Genomic DNA, 18,073 nt, shown 5'->3' on the forward strand with positions numbered 1-18,073 from the left:
CTCCTGGAAAGCAGACAGGATTTTTGTTTCCCCATCTCTTGTGATGTTGTTTGAGACAAATATGAACTCTTCACATGGAGGAGGGAGAGAGGAATTAGCTAAACATTTCCACATCTGGAAAGAACTCACTCCATAGGCTCTTGGAAGCTTTTTGGTTCAAGACTTCCTTATTTTAAAAATTCCATATACCCAGGACAGTATTGTGAGCATTTGTATATTGTTTTCCCAGAATCTTGTTGTCACAACAAAGGAAAACAGAGGGGGAAAAGGAAAGTCCAAACCAGCATGTAATTATCTCAGGGAAATATAACTGTCAGAGCTTTTGATTTGTAACACCGAGTTCACTTTCTTGCAGCTGATTTGAAGAAAAATGAATCCAAGTTGGAATAAAAATTCTTTTTACAAACCCAGAATGGAAAAAAAAAAGATCCTAAGACTTTGTGAACTCTTTCACTTAGAAATGCGAGCAGTTACATTCTAACTTTGCCCTGCAAACTACTGCAAGGTTTGACAGCCTTTTTAAATCGAGTTTCTTTTATAGCCCAGTGTAAAAAGAATTAGTTGGTTCACTGCTCTCAAAGAAAGTGAGGATTGTGATTAATACTAATGATATTAAAGGTACATGAAAGTGAGTTTGAAATGAAATAACTGCTTTTGTAGAATTTGCATTTGTTTTAAAGACTCCGGGGGCCACTTCTATTTTTCAACCCCATGAAGCGCAGTGTTAAAGTAACTGCACATTATTCATACGTGTGGAAGAAGAATTATGAACTGCTAAAGCCTGAAAACACCTTGAGTGTGTCCTAAAAAAGACTCCATTAAAATTACACTAAAAAGCCGTCATTAATGTTTTTTTTTTCTTCTCAAAGTAATTGCAGAAAAATTGGGAGATATAGAAAACGAGAAGAAAAATACTTCTCAGTCCCCAAATCATTATTGTTATTTTTTTTGTTTTCTATACTTCAAATTTTGCTGGGCAGGAAGGCACATGAACATATAAATGACTCAGAGTCGTGTCTGGAAAAAAAAAGTCAAGGCTTTTTGAAAGCTGTTTTTAATTTTTGACATTGAATTTGAAAGCAATCAAAGTATTATTTTTTGTTTGGGCCATCTGGTTTTATTCTTATAATCTGCTAAGCTATCAAGCATAGTTTAAATGTCATGGTTCATCTCATACACAAATAAAGGTTGTGAAATAAACACGAGTCCAAGCTCTTTGGAAGAGAGAGATTTTCATTGAGTCACAAATTCGGTAACTAAAAGGTAAGTAGTCCAATGTGAAATCAAACCAAAATCAAGGCTTCACGACAATGGTAAAGCATCCCACAGCTGAACACAGATATTTTAAAATAAATACAATAATCTGTATTTTCAGTGAAATTGCAAATCTCAGGTCATGGGAACTCCTTCTTTTTCATGCAGAGACGCTGAGTTGGTTTAATTTTAAACAGAGGGATGTATTTCATAATTTCTATAAAATGTAAGGAAAATCCCAAGTGCATGCCTCTAATTCAGTTTAGGTTTTAATATAATCATTTATTTGAGTTTGATTTGTTTCAGAAAACGACACTGTTTGCCACAAAACCCTAGAGTCCTTTATCATTTGAGAAGACAAGGTAGGTTTGTGTCTGTGTAATGCTTTGAAGCCCACAGCAGCCCCAGTCACATTTTTAACCCATTAGTTAGCCTCTGGAATTCTGCCTAAACCAAATAAAGGACCATTGACCTGAGATGATTTCAAGGTGTTACCATGAGGATGCAGAGAATGGGATTAGATGCTCCTGTCAGGGTGTCTCCACCTCTCTGATATACCTGTGCCAATAAATGAGGGCTCTAGATGGCTTTTGGAAAACAGTCAGGCATGTTTCTCTCTCTCTCTCTCTCTCTCTCTCTCTCTCTCTCTCTCGCCCTCTCAAATTGAGAATTTGGGTACAGGAAAGCTATATATATATATATGGTCACTTAAGGGTATGTGTGTGTGTGTGTGCGTGCGTGTGCCTGCGTGCATGCATACACCATACCCAGAATGTGACCTCTTAGTGCATGCGCATACATTTTAATTGAGACCATCCACCATCTTTTTGGCTCCTGAGAAGCACAAAAAGCTCCGAGAAGGCTCCTTTGATAGGAAGGTTGCCAGTGGTTTCTAGGAAACCTACAGTTTAGAATGCATATTGCAGAAGGTAGAAATGCCTTGCTTTGTGGCAAAGATATTATCATGACAGCAAATGCTCTATGAGCAGAGAAGAATGTCTATACTAATAAAAGATATCTAAATGGAGCAAAAAAAAATCAGTTTTTTTGTGGTAGTACTGATACTTGAGCTCAGGATCTGGGCATTGCCCCTTCGTTTTTTCACTCAAGGCTGGTGCTCTACCACTTGGGCCGCAACTCCCCTTCCAGCTTTTGGCTGGTTAATTGGAGGCAAGAGTCTCACAGACTTTCCTGCCTGGCATGCCTTCGAACTGCAATACTTGAATTTCTTACAGCCATGAACCACCAGCACCTGGTTGATATTGTATGACTTTCAAGACAAGACCCACATAAATAGCCTCTGGCACTAGGGGTGTAACTCAAGTGGTAGAGCATTTGTCTAGAAAGTGCAGCATGTTCTGCATGAATGTTTGCCATCTGTATGCGTTCTTAAATACCTACCACACACACACACACACACACACACACACACACAGAGAACATTCTGTCACAGAATCTTATACTAATGGGACAGAAATTCTCTTTCTAGCTACTCTGATTCATTTAGCTTCTACCTAAATAAGAAACAAAAAATACTCCGTTCATCATCAGCCTTTTTTTTCTGTTCATTTTTGAGCAACTTTTAGAGTTATGTCTCGTCATCCCTCTTGATACTTACTTGCAGCTGTCTTGTAAGGTCCCTAAAGGCAAGGATCATGGACTAAAGTGTGGAAATAGAGGCCAGCAGGGTAGAGAGCCTTGGTCAAGATCAAGGTTAGGTAAGTGATTTGGGAGCCTCATGCCTTTCCACTAGCCTGGCTGGTTTATAATGCACGCACAATTGCAAGACCTTATTATGCCTTAATCCTTCTGAAGGGAAGAGAAAAGCCTAAGTGGCTTGGCCTATGGACTACCACTCCAAGAGACATGGAGAAATCTGCTAGAATTCCTGATGGTTGAATTATTTAGAAGGGGCAGAATTTAATTATGATTTATTTAACGACTTTTTTTTTGTTTATGTGATACCAAGGAATTGAACCCAGGGCCTCATGCATGCTAGGCAAGTACTCTACCACTAAGCCACCTTCCCAGCCTAAGAACTGATTTTTAGACAGAGCCAAGAGAAGCTCAAGGGGTTCTGGGAGCAACCCTTGCCATCATTGGGGGCGAAGGTGAGGGAAGCTCTCAGGAGGTGCATGGCTCTGCAGGCCAGAACGAGGCTTTCTAGGATAGACTAAGCTTTGAAAAGAGCAAGAGAAAAAATATTCTCAGTGGTTCCTTTTGGGTTGCATCACAGGCCAGAGAAGGCAGGTCTAGTTACACCCTAGGTAAGTGTATAATTTATGCTTTTTGCAGAAAGCTGGGCCTCATTTCCTAGAAAACAATCTAGAATGCAAGGTACCACTGATGTGACAGCAATGGTAGATGGGGTGACAGCAACTTTCCAGGAGACAGATGATCCCCATATTCCAGAAGCTCTGTGTACCTCCTTAAGAACCTGACCCAAACCCAACAAATAGCAATTTCTCAGACCCAGCCATGAGCTCTTAAATATATCTCAGAATGCTTAGGTTGGATATCGAGAGGTATGGAAGGAAGGGCAGTTTAGTTTCCCACAGGGCCACCTCCCACCAGGATGTAGCATTCTCTGCAGTGGAAGAACGGAACAAAGTTCAGGATAACTAGGCCATTGAGGTATTTTTTTTGTCAGTTGTGGGGCCTGAACTCTGGGCCTGGGCACTGTCCCTCAGTTCTTCAGCTCAAGACTAGCACTCTACCACTTGAGCCATAGCACCACTTTCATTTTTTTCTGCGTATGTGGTGCTGAGGAATTGAACCCAGGGCTTCATGCATGGGAGGCAAGCACTCTACCACTGAGCCACCTTCCCAGCCCTTATTGAGGTATTTTGGTGCTGGTATTGGTGCTTGAACTCAGAGCCTCTAGCTTGTTTTTTTCTTTTTTCTCAAGGCTGACACTCTTATCGCTTGAGCCACTTTGGCCTTTATGCTGGTTCATTGGAGATAAGAGTCTCACACACTCTTCTGCTGAGGCTGACTTTGAACCACAATCCTCAGATCTCAGCCTTCTGAGTAGCCAGGATTATAGGCATGAGCCACCAGTGCTTGATGAAACATGAATATTTTGTCTTGTATAGAGATAAACAACTTTTCCACGTGCTCTCAAAAGACTCCCTATTTTTTTTTAAAGTTTCTTTTTCTTCTGAAGTAAATGGGAATGAGGGTAGAAACTGAGTCTATTTTCTAGACAGAAGCAGCTGTCTAGCTGTACACAACCTGAGATTCATTAAGACACTGTGTTAAGGGCTCTCCATACGATATCACTTTTAATTCTCATTGCAACCCTGTGCCATAGGGAGTATTATTATTAGCCTCATTTTAAGGAAGAAGAAATGGAGGACTGGAAGGTGAAGAAACCCAGTAAACACACACAGCTAGTATGTGGCGAAGGCAGGCTGGAACTATGCACGATGTTCACAGGGCTTCTATAGTTCTTTTTTTCTAGCATATAACAACACAGAAAAGAACCAAGGGAAAGTAGTCAAAAATAGAGGCAGAAGTTGTTTATGGGTGTCAGGGGCTAGGGTGATGGGGGAGGTAGGCTAAGCTAATAACTTTTCAAGTAGAGGAAAGTGGAAAAAAAAAGAGGCAATAAATGAGACAGAAATTCGGTTGAGTAGATAATTCTAGATTACTGTTTATATTTTATCACTCCTTATATTTTAGACTTCTTGAGAACAGGCAGTCATTTCCTATTTCAATATAACACATTTGTTCCATGAGCTGCATGTATACCCAGAACATAATGAACTTGGGGACATGCTATATATTCAGGCTCTCCCAATATAGTTTGACAAGGGAAATGTAGATGGCTTCTCCACAAAGCCACCAGATACGGACACACCAAATGATGAAGAATGGCCTGCATGTTCACCCAATAAATTTTCCTGATAGAGAAAGAGTACTACATATTCTCAAAGTTTTATATTTCTTACAGAAGCAGAGAAATACATATTCCTAATTACACTCTGAAGACAGGGGTTGTGTCTTGTTCTGATTTCATCATGTCTTTCAAAACAATGTTGAGAGAGCTTGCATGGCAGGGTAAGGGCTGTACAACAGCCAAATGACCAACCCAGTGGGCAACGCTCCATTAATGCCTCCTTCCTTTCCTTCCTTCTTTCCTTCCTTCCTTCCTTCGTCCCTCCCTCCCTCCCTCCCTCCCTCCCTCCTTCCCTCCCTCCCTCCCTCCATTCCTTCCTTCCTTCCTTCCTTCCTTCCTTCCTTCCTTCCTTCCTTCCTTCCTTCCTTCCTTCCTTCCTTTCCTTCCTTCTTTCCTTCCTTCCTTCCTTCCTTCCTTCCTTCCTTCCTTCCTTCCTTCCTTCCTTCCTTCCTTCCTTCCTTCCTTCTTTCCTTCCTTCCCTTTCCTCCCTCCCTCCCTCTCATCCTCCCTCTCTCCTATTCTCCCTCCTCCCTCTCTCTTTGGCTTGAACTCAGGGCCTCTCTTGCTTAGTTTTTTTTTGGCTTAAGGCTAGCACTCTACCATTTGAGCCACACCCCCACTTCCAGCCTTTTGCTGGTTGGTGGGATACAAGAGTCTTAAAGAGTTTTCTGCCTTAGGCAGGTTTTGAACCACTATCCTCAGATCTCAGCCTCCTGAGTATCTAGGATTGTAGGCCTGAGCCACTGGCATTTGGCAAGTGCCATTTCCTAGGCAACCCTTATCTTTGGTATCACTTGAGTCTTTGCAAATATTTTCCTGCTCACTTAATAGAAAGAGGCCATTTAGAGGACATGAAGAAATCAGCATGGCTGGAGCAGTCTTCCTTTCTGGCTAAAACCACTAGCTTGAAACACTGGAGTAAGGAATTGCACATATTTCCCTCACAAACGCCATTTGGTGCTTTCTCTGGCTCTTTATGAAGAATCTTATATTGTTTGAGCTATGGACTTGGCTCATACCAAGAGCTGAACAACTGTGGCACCCACCTGTTAGAAATCAAGACTGGGGTATTAAAACCAGAAGTGCTGGCCCATTCCATGTTGTATGGAAAGCAAACCTCTCATAAACCTGGGGATTAGCATGCTCACATTGGGGCAATGACTTAAGCAGGTGCCTATTCTATGGGTTGTTCACTCATTTTTTTCCTAACTGCCTAGAGATAGAAGCTGAAACAGAAGACATTCTCAAAGGGCATGACCCTAAATAAGGGATGAGGATGTGACACATTCTTTGTTCTTTGCTTACTTAGGAAATGGACAGAAAGTCTTGGCACAAAACGACAGCTGTCCTGTGTCTTTGGTGGGGTTGGGCTATGGAAACTAGGGGGGAAAAATCTGACTACAAAAATAGGAAGGCTTCTTTATCAGTGGGTATGGAAATTCAAAACACACCCTCACTAATGCGTTTAAATTCTGAGTTCTGAAATAAGCAACACTTTCAAATAACGACACAAAAGTGCTTAAGCATGTTGCATTCAATGATCACCACAACCCTAGAAAAGTATTATTGTTATTATATTATTATCACCTTCATTTTACACAGAAGAAAACCAATGTTTAGAACAATAACACCCCAAGTGATATATGTAGTGAATAAAAGTGTAGTTCCATTCCAAGGGTCTTGTAACACACAAAATCACTCATCCATTGAACTATCCTGCTTCTGCATAGATGTAGCAAAAGCTCAGCTCTGTTAGCTAGACAGACCTAAGCTTGCATTAGGACTCTGTCACTCACATCCTGCCTATGTGAGCCTGGACAAGTCATATTCCTTCTCCCCCCCCACCCCCCCGCCCCCAGCTTCAGTTTTCTCATAGAAACCTGGAAGTTACAACAAAAGCAACCTCATAGGATTGGAAGGTTAAAAGTGGTATGAGAAACTGCACGTACAAGGCCTGGCACAGAGCAAGGGTCTCATAAATGGGAGCTATAGAATAGGCCCAGGCAGACAGCCTGGCTGCAGGGTTCCATCTGCCCCCATCTCCCTCCACTCCCTAGTGAGTCCCAACTAGAGTCCCATCAATCTGCCACTCTCCTTGGGGGAGTTGCTGAAAATTCCTGGCACATGTGTCTCCTTCTCCTACAGGGATGGATTTTGGATGCTCCTCTATCCCACCTCTATTACCACTGAATTATGGGGAGAGAGAGCAGGAGAGAAGACCCATTGAGAGAGAGAGAGAGAAGAAAACAAACGCCTTCTGTATACTCCCACTCTGGCTCATGCCTGAAATAGGTGTTTGGTAAATACTGGAGGAATGTATGTGCAAGTGGATGAAAAAAGAAGAGATGGCAGACAGGGCTGGGGAAGGGAGGGAAAGCAATGCAAGTGGTGGCAAACTGTTCCTGGTGATGTCTCTATAACATCTGTCTTTAGAACATCCCCTATCTAGGGATTGTGGACATTCCCAACTCTTTTCCTCCCTAGGCAAAAGCCATATGCCACACTTGACAAGTCTCTGCCCCTCCAAGATACCTAGATAGCTTAAAAAAGTCTCCATTTGGGGCTCAGAGTTACCTGAATGTCTCAGCTGTGGGAAGACAACAGAGTTCTGTTCCAATGCTGATCGCAGAAAGCTCAAAGGCTAGCCAGAGATAGTCCCTTTCCACATTTGGAGATGCCCTTCTAGTTCTGACACCAAGCAATGGGGTGCCACACGATGGATCTACTAATCTGTATTTTGCATTGAACATGTGTAAACAATGTGACTACCAGGGTTTTCCTGCGAAGGATTTACAAACAAGTGAAGACACCTGTACACAAGGATGGATGAACATGAGCACTGGCTGTGCATACGAACCATGGGCAGGGCCGAGGATGATGCTTTTTATGGGTAACATCTGAAAACCGTATGTGCCCATGGATCCTTAGTGCTCTCCATAAGGTCAACTTCTGTTCTGACATTTGTTTTAAATAAGGTTCCCTTCCATAGAAATGCCACTGGAGGACAAACATGCAGAATATGCATTTGGCTTTTCTTGGGTGTTAAATATTTTATTTGATGTGCTGATTTTCATACTACATTGCTGGAAAATTAATATATATTTAATGAATTGCCCATGTGATGGTCTCTTGCCACAAAAGTAACAAAATGCAGATCCGGAATCCTTGATTCTATATCTCTTTATTAAATTATTGTCTTTAAAAAATATTGTCTCAGCTTTCTTATTAGATACTTTTTTTGGGCTGGCCCTGGGGCTTGAACGCGGGGCCAGGGTGCTGTCTCTCAGCTCTTTCAATTAAGGCTAGTGTTCTACCACTTGAGCCACAGCTCTACTCCGGAGATTTTTTTTTTTTTTTGGTGAGTAAGTGGGGATAAGAGTCTTACAGACTTTCCTGCCTGGGTTGGCTTTGAACAGGGATCACCAGATTTGATTTCCAGACTAGCTAGGTTTACAGGGGTGAGACACCAAAACCTGGCTTTTAAAAATATCTTTAAGTAGTTGTCTAAAGGAGTTTCAGTCCAACACGTCAATTTGTGGGCACACTCAACTTGATGATTGTCACCCTGATTCTTTAATTCTTATTCCCGGTGATCCTTTAGGTTCATGTTGACACCCAATCTTTTGTTCCCCTCTCCCCACTCTGCAAAAAACAAGCAATTGAAAACAGGGTGTGATTTCCACCCTTCACATGGCAACTTACTATTTATTTACTTATTTATTTTTACAAATACTTTAAAGCTAAACCCTTCTATTATGTATAACTTCTTGAGTCCATATTCACATCATTTCTGGTGATAGTCTAGTTAGGAGGTTCTGACTCAGCAGACTTTGGTTTTCATCTCATTCCACATGTGTTAGAAATTAGTGGTATCTATAAGTTGCTCTTTTTTTTTGGGTCCGGTCATGGGGCCTGAACTCTGGGCCTGGGCGCTGTCCCTCAGCTCTTCAGCTCAAGGTTAGCGCTCTACCAGTTGAGCCACAATGCCACTTCCGGCTTTTTTCTTTTTGCTTATGTAGTGCTGAGGAATCGAACCCAGGGCCTCATGCGTGCAAGGCAAGTGCTCTACCACTGAGCTACCTTCCCAGCCCCAAGTTGCTCTTTTATTGTGAAAATCGAAAACTATTGGTGAAAGTCAGAGTTGACTTCCAGTGGGGGCAAGGGAATTCTGGCTAACAGATCAGTAGATGAGCTCCAGGGAGTGTGTTTATAATACTCTGATACAGAGACTCCGAGGTGGGAGTAATTTTGGCTTAGTGGCAGCTGGTTAGGCAGCTGGCAGAGAGCAGCTGCCAGAGGGGAGACTTCTTCTATGAAGGGTAGAATTCACATTTAGACTTCTGGATTGAGTTGTCCAAGTTGGCCTGACCCTAAGTGGAATTCTCTATATAATTATATACATACATACCTATCTAGCTAGCTAGGTATGCTTGCACAAAGAATGGAGGCAGTGCAAAGCAGGCCCCTGCCTACTTCCCAAGTCACAACATTATTCTGGAGACATCAGGACCCAAAGGTGGCAATTCCATGTGATCTCCTTCCTGTCAATATGATGTTTTGATGAAACTTAGTGCTAAACTTGTACTGCCAACAGGGCTTTCATTTAAGTTTTAAAATGTCCTTTCATAACTGTTGGAAAGGAGGTTTGTATACATAGAGAGCATCTAGGGTTTGCCCATTTCTGTAAAAAAAAAAAACTTTCCTGACTGTAAATCCTGTGCTCTGTAAATAATTTGTGGGTCCAAGAAGACCAGAAGCTTGCATTTTCCTACCCTACTGCCCATCCTGCTTTTGAAGCCCTCAGCCAAGGGACAGAGAGATGATAAATGGATCCAAACACACACATATTTATTTAGTAAACAAACTCATCATCTTCTACATTTTAAAATTCACTGCGAGCAAATACAAGCTCAGGCTTCATTTGGGAACACACACACACACACACACACACACACACACACACACAGAGAATTCCTTCTAAAGCCATTGAAGGTAGCAGAGAGCAAAGTTCTATCCTCTACAGCACATCTAGGAGGTAGAAAATCAAATCACAGCTGTTTAAACCCAAAGGGCTTCAAAGCATCCCCTGGATTGCACTGTCAAAGGCAATGGCAGAGGGAAGCCAGAGATGGCAGATGGCCCCTTCTTTTCAGAGAAACCCAAGGTCATCTCACTTTCTTGCTGTCTTCTTTCTCACTGTCATTAATGGGGCACTAACAATATGCCAGACACTCTACTTAGGGGGCCGTGAACCATTCAAACTTTACAATGCTCCGAGATAGGTACTGTTATCAGCCCCTGTTAGAGGGGAGACTATCCTGGCCCAGAGAGTTTAGATGACTTTCCCACACAGGACACACCCTGGTAAGTGACTAGAACAAGAGCCAGGCCCCGTGGTTCCCAGAGCTGCTTTTCTCCTCATAGAAGCCAGAAATTCTCATGGGCACTGTTACTGCAAGGAAGCTACAGGAAGAGGCAGCTCTTGGTATTATTTGCCATGCTGGAGATGAAATCCAGGGCCTCACACATGATAAGCAAGCATCTTACCATTGACTCATCCATGTAGCCCCCTCCATTACCACGTGCCAGTACTGGGCTTTGAATTCAGGACCTCATGCTTTCACTTGACTTATTTTTGCTCACTTTGAGCCACCAGTTGGCTTCTGGTTTCCTGGTGGTTACCTGGAGGTAAGAGTCTCAAGGACTTTCCTATCTGGGCTGGCTTAGAATCATGATCCCCACATCTCAACCTCCTGAGTAACTAGGATTACAGGCATGAGGCACTAATGCATACCCTACATGAGCCCTTTCTTTCTTCAGTTCTCCCAACTATTTCATAAAAAGAGGGCCCAGGAATAGTGCAGAAAGCATGAAGGAGTGGCACCAGCAAGATGTTGCCAAATTTTCTTTTCTTGTCTATTCACTGGCTTCTTAGGATGGCCTCTGCCAGAGCTCATCAAGTTATTTATGAGTCTTGCTAGGTTTAATGAGGCAGGCAGGGTGAGGAGGGGCTGGGTGGAAAACCTAGGTTGTTGTTCTTTCCTTCTCCCTTCTTAACCTCCAAGATATAAAAAAACGGGGCAAGTTTCATGCAGGAAAAAAAAAGGATCTGTCAACATATTTCTTGTTTTTATGAACTGGAACGATTTTCCTCCCTGCTTAGAAAAAAAATGTGGTTGATCCTAGAAAGCCCAATTTATAAGGTTTTGGTACTCGTGTCTTTCAAGGGGTACTTTGAACAAGCCTCATCTACAAAAAGTATGCACACAGGAAAATGGTATAAAAGTGTTCTTCGGCCGATTTGCTTTGGTTATGATTTGATTAGCCTGTCCATTTTGTAATATGTAGGTCTGAAATAAATTGTTTGCGTCTATAAAGATAGAACAATGAAACCTATTGAGAAACTTTTTTTTGGGGGGGAGCAGGGAGAGTGAAAAGAAAGAGTGAGATTGATTGCAATATATTTTAAATGTATGGAAATGTAACAATGAAATCCCTCTCTCATAACTAATGTAAGCTAGTAAAAATTTTGGAAGATCTATAATATTTATATCTTTTATGTTACATTTTAATTATTTAAAAAATTGTACATATTGATGGAGGGCAATGTGATAATTCCACACATGAACAAATTCCCCAGTGATCAGATCAGGGTAATTACTATTTCCATCTCTTTCAGTATTTATCGCTTTCTATGTATGCTGGGAAACTTCAGATTCTTCTTGTTTTTTATCAAATAGATTTGAAAAATTACTGTGAACTATAGTCCCTAACGAGTGCCAATGATGGGAATATACATATGTACACACATATTTTTCCCATAGATCCTCTCCCATGCTCTGCTCTGTCTTGGAATTTAGATTCTCCACTCAGTGAAGACTTAGGTGACTTCTGGAATCCATTGCAAATTGTTGGTGTGTAAAAGTCCCAGTTAGGAAGCAGGACCAGAACACAAGTAAAGTGAGGGCACTGGGAAGAAAAAGATTAGATTAGAACCTGGTGACGAGGGGAGAGGCACTCCGGACAGTATGTAGAGATGGCAAGACATAAGTGAGAGGGAGAAAGTTGGGAGAAGAGACTCAATGAATCAAGAACAGCAGATTAAGCTGGGCGCCAGTAGCTCATGTCTGTAATCCTTGCTACTCAGGAGGCTGAGATCTAAGGACCGAGGTTGGAAGCCAGCCCAGGCCAAAAAAACTATGAGACTCTTATCTCCAATAAACTAGTCAGGAAAAGCCAGAAGTGGTGCTGTAGCTCAAGTGGTAGAGCTAAGGAAGCTCAAGGACAGCACCCAGGCCCTGAGTTCAAACTCTAGGACTGGGACAAAAAAAATAACAACACTGCAGATTAACAGCTGGAGGTAAGGGGAGCTGACTTAGTACAGAACGTGGGGAGAAATAGCTAGTTTAAACAACACCGGGTGTGGGAACAAGGAATAGTTGAGCAATAGCTCTGGTGTCAGGTGACTGTGAGGAGAGCAGATTTTAATGTTAACTTGGGGACTGAGTGTGGAACTCAGCCAGGAAGGACCTTGTGTCCTTTAAGGGACTGGAGTGAAATGGGGGGGGGGGCAGCTTAGTGGCCTGGGGCTGAATCCTGGTATACTGAGATGTGTGAAGAGCTAAACAGGTTGGACTTGTTCCTCAAATGTACTGGTTTGTAACATGTGCACCTCACAAGTGCTCCCACTGGAGGAATTGGTGCTTTCTCATTGGCTGGCAAGGGGAGCTCCCATGTGAGTGACAGGCGCAAGGAAACCTGAAGAAGCACAAGGAACAGCATTTGGGCTCTGAAGGCAAATTTTAAAGTGCAAACTCCTCTCAAATGCTTTGTGCTCTTCCAACTCACTGTAAGGGAAATAAATCTAAGGGAAACCATAGTGTTTGATATGGACTAGTCTTTAATGAGCCTGAAGAGGCAGAGACATTCTAATTCTAAAGTAGCAAATGTTCCTGTCACCCCTGGATGATTTCAAGAGATTTTTTTTTTTTTAATGCCAGTTCTTGGGCTTGAACTTATGGTCTGGGTACTTTCTGTGAGCTTTTGTGCCTCAAGGCTAGAGCTCTATCACTTTGAGCCACAACACCACTTGCAATTTTCTGGTGGTCCATTGGATGCAAGAGTCTCATTGACTTTCCTGCCTCGGCTGGCTTTGAACTATGATCCTCAGATCTCAGCCCCCTGAGTAGCTAGGCGTGAGCCATTGTGCTTAGTATAAACCCACATTTTTATATGGAGCACATTCAGAGCTTAGGATACCATACCCCAAAGAATGTGTAATGGCCTCCAAGTGTACATATGACATTGTTTAGTTATCATTAGCTCATGTTGCTGAATAATATTTTTTACTCCAGTAAATATTAACTATCTATTAATCTTATTCAGTGTGGAACATGGGATAATGTTTTTCCTATTTGGAAAGAGCTAATAAATACAGATCCAAGTTTATTTTCCTTAATATAACTTGGAGTAACTATTTTAAATTCACCTAGGTTCTCATCACCCTCCCTCTATTCATCAGGCCTGTATGGACTGAGTACCTTCTTTGTGTTACGTGCTTGGAGCATACAAAAAGGGGCAAAGACAGAATTCCTACACTCGTGGAACTGATGGTCCCAAATTGGAGCTAGACAGGGAAATAAATAAATCCACACATCCCTATTTGGCATGCCATACTTCAGCTGAAGTATAATTTCAATGATAATGACAGATACAAAGGATAGATTAGAGCATTATATGAATGTATAGCAGAGGGATGTAACCTAGCGTTGGGCTCTAGCAAGGCCTTCCTAAGAAAGCATTATTTCCACATCAGTTGTCAGATGGGACCAATAGCAAGCCCATGTCAATGGACTGACCAAGACCCAAATGGGTTCACTCCTTTCCCTGTACCTCTGTCCATTTCATTTTTCTCTCTTCCCTGTTATTCGTTCTCCTGTGCTGCTATCAGCCATCTCTTTTCCACTTTATCTGAGCCTGGCTCTGCGGGCCTTTATGTTTTATCTTGGAGAATGAGTCAAGAGGCAGAGATTTAATTGCAAGAAAATCCCATGTGTATGTGTGTATGTGTGTGTGTGTGTGTGTGTGTGTGTGTGTGTGTGTGTGTGTGTTCTCCATGCATATAATGATAATATTTAAGAAATATTGCCTTCAAAATTGTCATCTCTTAGCCACAGCTGTGTTTTGTTTGATCAAACTGTCTATTGAATCCTAGGAATTGAATGTGGAGTGTTCGCAGGGGTGAGGTAACCAGTGGTGGTGGAAATCTTTGTGCAAACAATTTTGCCACTCAGGATAATACCCTGGAGGGCCATTCAAGTTTTTGTTCATTCCTTTTCATGTACCACAGTTTGTTTAACTATTCACCTATCAAAGAACGTTTTGGTTTTTTTTTTCTTCCGTTTTTGTTTTCCTTTTTCATTTTGCTATTACAAATAAAGCTGCTATAAACATTTATGTACATGAGTTTTATGGACATAGTTTTCATTTCTCTGGGATAAATGCCCACGAGTGTGATTACCAGGTCCTATGGTAATTGCATGTTTAGTTTTGCAAGAAACTGCCAAACTGTTTTTGTAGCATTTCATATTGCCATGCAATGTCTGAGAGATCCGGTTTCTCTACATTCTCATCAGTATTCAGTATTGTCTCTCCCCTCTTTCTCTTGTTCTTTCTCTCTCTCTCAATTTCAATTTACTCTAATAGGTATGTAGTGATATTCCTTTTTGAGGTCTTAATTTGTATTTTCCTCCTGGTTAATGATGGCTAACATCTTTCATAGTTCCTCCTTGGCAAAACAAATTCTTGTGTCCATTTTCTAAAATGTTTTAGTGTTGAATATTTTCAAAAGGTCTTCATGTATTTTAGATATTTAGATATGATTCATTAATCAGTGATGTCATTTTTGTCATTTGAAAATATTTCCTCCTATCGTGTAGCTTGTGTTTTCTTCTCTGTCTCTCTTTCTCTTTCCATTCCTCCCATGTGCACACATGCCCATGAAGGCATACGTGCACACTATTGGCTTTGTTTCTCTTTCTTTTCTTTTCCTTTTCCTGTCAGTCGTGGAGCTTGAACTCTGGGCCTGGGTGCTGTCCCTGAGCTCTTCAGCTCAAGGCGAGTGCTCTACCACTTGAGCCACAGTACCACTTCCAATTTTCTGTTAGTTTATTGGAGATAAGAGTCTCACAGACTTTCCTGCCCAGGCTGGCTTTGAACCACAATCCTCAGATCTCAGGCTCCTGAGTAACTAGGATTATAGGTGTGAGCCACTAGCACCAGGCTCAGTTTCTGCTTCTTTGGAGGAGCTTTCCTACTACAAGGAGCCATCTTTCCCCTCATGAATGTGCATTACCATTTGTTTAAAAGGCTACCATTCTTTTATTGACTTGCATTTCTACATTTAGATATCTGTCAAGCTATGGAAACAGCTCAGAAAGCCCTCTAGCAAATGAACGATATATATACACAGTGGACTGTTATTGACTAAGAATGAAATTTTGTCATTTGCAGGAAAAGAAATAGAATTAGAGATCACCATGTTAAACAAAGAAGCTAAATATAAAAAACCAAATATTCATGATTTTGTTCCTATGTGAAACATAGATCTGAAATGGAGGGAATACTATAGAGTAAGTGAATTCGAAACACATTGTACATGGTTTTTTTTTTTTTTCCGTCATGGGGCTTGAACTCTGGGTCTGGGCACTGTCCCTGAGATCTTCAGCTCAAGGCAAGTGTTCTACCACTTGAGCCACAGAGCTACTTGGCTTTTTCTGTTTATGTGGTACTGAGGAATCCAACCCAGGGCTTAATACATGCTAGCCAAGATTCTACCATTAAGCCACATTCCCAGACCACATCGTATATGTTTACACACACACACACACACACACACACACATACATACACACACACACACACACACACACACACACACACACACACACACACTATTTGGCTGCACTGGAGGTTTGAAAACTCAGGGCCTCTCACTACCTTGACTTGCTTGCTGAGTTAGAACTCTACCACTTCAACCATGCCTCCAGTCTTGTTTTTTTCCTGGTCAATTAAAGATGATATCTTGAGTTTTTTTTTCTGCCTGGGCTGACTTCGAACCACCATTTCCTGATCTGAGCCTACTGAGTAGCTAAGAGTATAGATGTGAGCAACTAGGCTCAGCTTATTTGTTATTTTGTTGTAAAGTTTTGTGTGTATATTTATGAGTGATACTGGTGTTTAACTTTCTTGTCAAGTCTTTATCTGGTTTTGGTAAGGCTAATTACAAGGGTAACATTAACTGTATAAAATGAATTGGGAACTATGACCTTTACTTCTATCTTCTTGAAGATTTTATATAGAAATGTCATTAGTTTTTCTATCAATGTTTGGAAAATTCTCCAGCAATTTCTGCTTGGCAACTTTTAAGTTCCTTTAGCTAGTCCTCATCTATAACATAGGGTGCATTGATAAGGTTCTCTTTTTCTGGTGCCAGTATTGGGACTTGAACTCAGGGCTTGGGGCACTGTCCCTTAGCTTTGCACTCAAGACTGGCGCTCTACCACAGCTCTACTTCTAGCTTTTTGATGGTTAGTTGGAAATAAGAATCTCACAGACTTTCCTGCCCAGGTTGGCTTCAAACTGTGATCCTCAGAAATCAGCCTCTTGAGTAATTTAAGATTATAGGTATGTGCTAACATTTAGATGGGTATAATATCAGATATTTAGAGGAAGACCCAGAGATTGGAGGCATGGTTCAGTTGGTAGAATACTAGCCAGTGAGTGAAAGCATCAGTTATATACTTATATATTTGCCTTTAAGGGCTAGCATTTTGTCTTGTATTCTTTACCCTCCAGTACAGCTCACCAACTTATTTTACATGAATCTAAGAAGAGGGAGGGAAGAGAGAATTGTACATGTTGTATCTCAGTCTTTCCAGGCTTCCTAAATTGTTCTGTCTTTTGAGAATTGGCAGTTTTCACACTCTGTTCCACTCTGGGGAGTAGGATGGGCAGGCTGCCACTAGGACATAGGAAGGGAAGTCCTTGTGATATCTTAAAGTCATTATGTTTTATTTATTTCCAGTGTGCTCAACATTTGTTCCACAGATCTGGACAGTTTAAAGATGGGGGTAGGGATGGAAAAAAAGAAGGATGAAAAGGAACTAGATGTAGAGAAAAGGATGAATATGTTTGCCTTTCAATATCAAATGGGGGCTCAGAGATCTTAAAGCTGAAAAGACATTTGGGTTTTGCTTTGTCTTTCTGTAAAATGAACACTGCTGTGATTGTCCATGTGGCATCTGAGGCATTTTTATTTTGGTTGGAGAAATAAATCTACCCTGTGTTACTAAAATTTTATAATGTACACTCTCCATCTATCATAACGAGCAGTTATTTCTTTCAAATTTAAATGGCATGTTTTAGGCTTTAAGGTAAGCTAAGCTCATTACAAAAAAGAAGAAAAATGAAAGCCACTCATAATCCCTCAAGGGAAAGATTAATTACTGTTAATATTTCTATTTATTTCTTTCCAGTCTTTTCTTACACACACACACACACACACACACACACACACACACACACACACACACACACAATTATAGCATATATTCATTTGTATAGCCTTCCTTCTATTAAATTTATACTGTGAGCATTTTCCCATGTCATTAAATATTCTTGTAAAAATAATTGTTAAAAATCAAACAGAATTTCATAGTGTATTACTACATAGCATTTCACAGTATGAACAACTTAAGCTGTTTGCGCTTTTTCTTTATTTTTAAATGATGCTATGATGAATGTCATAGTTATTTTGGTACACCTCTATTACTAGTTTAAATTTTTATGTACTTATATACTTATGGAACACACTGTGATATAATATAGAGTTGATATAATGTATGCAATGTCATGATT

General features: G+C 41.1%; 1 protein-coding gene across 2 annotated transcripts in view; it reads right to left on the reverse strand.

Annotated features, from left to right (window-relative positions):
• Plac1 (placenta enriched 1) overlaps nucleotides 1-18,073 on the reverse strand; it is a 98,847-nt gene that overhangs the window by 8,398 nt on the left and 72,376 nt on the right. The window lies entirely within an intron of this gene.

This window comes from Dipodomys spectabilis, unplaced genomic scaffold (assembly GCF_019054845.1).
Source record: "Dipodomys spectabilis isolate Male_0828 unplaced genomic scaffold, ASM1905484v1 ptg000749l, whole genome shotgun sequence".
Lineage (NCBI taxonomy): Eukaryota > Metazoa > Chordata > Mammalia > Rodentia > Heteromyidae > Dipodomys > Dipodomys spectabilis.